At 43.4% G+C, this 4,337-nt stretch overlaps 1 pseudogene; it reads left to right on the forward strand.

The window, feature by feature from the left end:
• Positions 1-1,762: 1,762 nt before the first annotated feature.
• On the forward strand, positions 1,763-4,081 carry LOC103298429 (importin subunit alpha-1-like; annotated as a pseudogene).
• The last annotated feature ends 256 nt before the right edge of the window (positions 4,082-4,337 follow it).

Below are 4,337 nucleotides of genomic sequence, written 5' to 3' on the forward strand. Positions count from 1 at the left end.
CTATCCACTGAGCCAAACCGGTTAGGGCGATTCTCGGTATCTTTTTTAGAAATTTTGGGTAGGTGATTTAGACTAATCAACCCTGGGAAATTAAATACTCATTCTCCAAGAAAAAAATAAACACTAAAGTGTTGGGAATGAAACTCATTTATGACCAGAGATAACTTGTCAACAGAAAACTTTGTAGATAATCAAAGTTATAGCCCTGGTTGGTTTTCTCAGTTGTTAGAGCATCAGACATGAGGGTGGCAGGTTTGATTCCCAGTCAAGGACAGATACCGCAGTTGCAGGCTGAATCCCTGGCCCAGGTTATGGTACCAACTGGGGGCAACCAATTGATGTGTCTCTCTCACATTAATGTTTCACTCTCCCCTGCACTCCTCCTTCCCCTCCAGTCTCTCTAAAAAAATCAATGGAAAAAATATCCTCAGTGAGGATTAACAAAACAAAAAAAAAGATAAAGTTACATTACACAGTAACTGTAAATGTTTCCTATCTAATTTGCCAAATATGTATACACTAGAGGCCCAGTGCATGATTAAATCATGCACGTGTAGGGTCCCCTAGGCCTAACCTGCCATCCAGGCCATATCTACTGCCCCACAAAGCCTAGCATGCTCCGCAGACACTGCTAGCAGCCTGCTCCCCGCTTTTGATGGCAGGGGGTCCGCTGGTGCTGGAGCGGACACACAGCTCCCTGCTTTCGATCACGGGGGAGCTGGCTGTCTGTCCGCTGGTGCACCAGGCCTTTCGAAAGCCTCTGGTGGTGCAGGAGCGGAAAGACAGCCAGCTCCTCCACTTTTGCTCCCCGCTTTTGATGGTCCGCAGCTGGACGTGGGCTCGGTGCCCCAGAGGCCCCTTCTGTGCCGAAGCACAGCCATGACGCAGACGCTGAGCTCGTGCTGCCGCTGGCGACGCAAGCTCAGCATCCCGCTGGCCCAATCGGCCACCCCGGCCACCCCTAGTCCCGCCCCCTGTGCCTCCTGCTGGCCCAATCGTGGGCATAGCAGAGTGATGGTAATTTACATATTACCCTTTTATTATGTAGGATTTTCCCCTTATTGTTTGATAATATCTTTTTTATGTGTGTGTGATAGAGTAAGGCAATACAAATATTTTTTAAAAAGCATTTCTTATTTTGAAAATCATCCCGAATTTAATAAGAAGACATGGCAAACCTAATTGACATTTAATTTGACTATTAGTGAAATTGAACATCTTTTCATGTGTTTTGATTTTATTTAGTCCTTTTGTAAATGACTTCATATATCCTATTCTTTTTTTATTATGCACTTTGATTTTTTTTTTAATTGATTCGTGCCCTAGCTGGTTTGGCTCAGTGGATAGAGTGTCATCCTGTGGACTGAGGGGTCCCAGGTTCAATTCCAGTTATGGGCACATGCCCGGATTGCAGGTTCGAACCCCAGTAAGGGTGTGCAGGAGGCAGCTGATCAATGATTCTGTCTCATTGTTGATGTTTCTGTCTCTCTCTTCTTCTACCTTCTTCTCTGAAATGAATAAAAAATATATATTTTAAAAAATTGATTTGTAGGATCTTTATGTCTTGATTATATTAACCTATGTCTGTTCTATATACTGAAATATTTTTTCTTGTTTTAAAAAATAAGCATTTCTGATACCATCTTCAGGTTGATTCGTGGTGGATGTTTTCAGAGCAGCAGAACCACAGACTGTGTGCCCCTCACTGTCTCCTGTGAAAGCCTGAGCTGACTGTGTAGCTTTCTCCCTTTGTCTCATAGCCATGTCCACCAACGAGAATGCTAATTCACCAGCTGCCCGCCTTAACAGATTCAAGAACAAGGGGAAAGACAGTTCAGAAATTAATGTGGAGCTGAGAAAAGCTAAGAAGGATGACCAGATGCTCAAAGGAGAAATGTCAGCTCATTTCCTGATGATGCTACTTCTTCACTTCAGGAAAACCGCAACAACAGGGCACTGTAAATTGCTCTGTTGAGGACATGGTTGATGGCATAAATAGCAACAATTTGGAAAGCCAGCTCCAAGCTACTTAGGCTGTGAGGAAACTACTTTCTAGGGAAAAACGGCCACCCATAGACAACATAATCCAGGCTGGTTTGATTCCAAAATGTGTGTCCTTCTTGGGCAGAGCTGATTGTAGTCCCATACAGTTTGAATCTGCTTGGGCCCTTGCTACCCTTGCTAACATTGCTTCCAGGGCATCGGAACAGACCAAGGCTGTAGTAGACGGAGGTGCTATCCCAGCATTCATTTCTCTGTTGGCATCTCCCCATGCTCACAACAGGGAACAAGCCACATGGGCTGGGGGAAACATTGCAGGCGATGGTTCAGTTGACCCACTATTGGCTTTTCTTGTAGTTCCTGGGATGTCATCTTTACTTATGTAATGTGGTTACTTGTTGGGAAGCATGAGCCTTGGTTGGAAAGTTTGCAAGGAGGACATTCTGATAAAAAAGAAGTGTGTGGAAGGCTGCCTGCCCTGTTTATCAGAATTCCGACTTAGGGGAGACAAAGGGGAGTGTCGAAGGCGGCGCTCCTAATTATTCCTTGGCCTTTCCAAACAAGTCTGTGCATATGCAGACCCCCGGGTGTTTACTGGAATCCTTATGCTTAATCCCTGGATGCCCTTGCCTAGAGGACAATGTAAACATGTATCCTCCCAAGATGACTCACCCTACTGATTGTATTAAAGATAAAAATTCCAATAAAGGCCTAACGAGGCAGGCAATTGAGGCTGCTCTGGCTGCTAGAGCCAGGGGCCCCTTAGCCCTCTCTTTCACAGTCAAACTGTGTCTGAGTAATCAGCTCATCCATTGTCCAGGGGCTGCTGATCAGCCCTGGCAGTTACTTATGTCATTTTACTTGGACACTTTTAAACCTCTATCGCAACAAGAATCTTGCACCCCCGTTAGATGTTATTGAGCAGATTCTTTCTACTTTAGTTTGTCTCCTACATGATGATGATCCATAAATAATAGCAGATAGATGCTGGGCCATTTCCTACCTTAATAATCATTCAAATGAATGATTGAAATGGTCGTGAAAGCAGGAGTTGTGCCCCCCAATTGTGAGGCTTCTAAGAGCTACCGACTTGCCAATTGTGACTCCTGCACTAAAGCCATAGGAAATAATCTCACTGAGACAGATAAACAGACTCGGGGTTTAATAGATGCAGGAGCACTTGCTGTCTTTTGCAGCCTGCTAATGAACTCCAGAACTAATATTCAGAAGGAAGCTACATGGACAATGTCAAACATCATAGCTGGCCTCCAGGACTGGATATAGCAAGTTGTGAATCAGGGATTAATTCCATTCCTCATTGTTGTTCTTTCTAAGGCAGACTTTAAGACACAAAAGGAAGCTGTATGGGCTGTGGCCAACTCTACAAGTGGTGGAACAGTTTAACAGATTGTATACCTCGTTCATTGTAGCATTATAGAACTGATGAACTTCTTAACTGCGAAAGATACCAAAATTATTCTGGTTATTCTGGATGGCATTTCAAAGATCTTTCAGGCTACTGAGAAACTAGGTGAAACTGAGAAACTTAGTGCATACAGTGATGGAAGAATTTGGAGGTTTGGACAAAATGGATGCTCTATAAAATCATGAAAACAAGTCTGTGTTCAAAGCTTCATTAAAATTGATAAAGAGCCCTAGCTGGTTTTTCTCAGTGGATAGAGCGTCAGCCTGCAGACTGAAGGGTCCCAGGTTCAATTCCAGTCAAGGGCACATGCCCGGGTTGTGAGCTCGATCCCCACTTGGGGGCATGCAGGAGGCAGTCAATCAATGATTCTCTCTCATCATGGATGTTTCTATCTCTCCCTCTCCCTTCCTCGCTGAAATCAATAAAAAATAAATTTAAAAATTGATAAAGAAACCCATGGACACAGGCAATAGGGTAGTGAAGACCTGGGTTGTGTGTAGGGGCTGGGAGGAGTGAGGTAAAGGCAGGTGGGGCGGAGGGAGATATCTATAATACTATCAACAATACAAAATATATTTTAAGAAATTGATAGAGAAGGATTTCTCTGTAGAGGAAGAGGAAGATCAAAATGTTATGTCAGAAACTACCTTCTAAGGATGGCGCTCCTGGGAATTTTAACTGTTAGAGTGTACAGCTGAGGCATAAATTTGTTTGTTGTGTATTAGGTTTCATACAGGTATGTCTTACTGTTTCTCTACTAAGAACTGATTTTAAATGTAGTTTGTTATTGTAATAACAAACTATGCTCGAACAGTTCCAAACTGTACACACTGTATGAAGTGTCGCCTCTCAATGGGTTCCTTATTTCTATGTGGCATTTCATATGATGCAGTGTCCTTTAAATGAAGAT

This window comes from Eptesicus fuscus, chromosome 1 (genome assembly GCF_027574615.1).
Source record: "Eptesicus fuscus isolate TK198812 chromosome 1, DD_ASM_mEF_20220401, whole genome shotgun sequence".
NCBI classification, from domain to species: domain Eukaryota; kingdom Metazoa; phylum Chordata; class Mammalia; order Chiroptera; family Vespertilionidae; genus Eptesicus; species Eptesicus fuscus.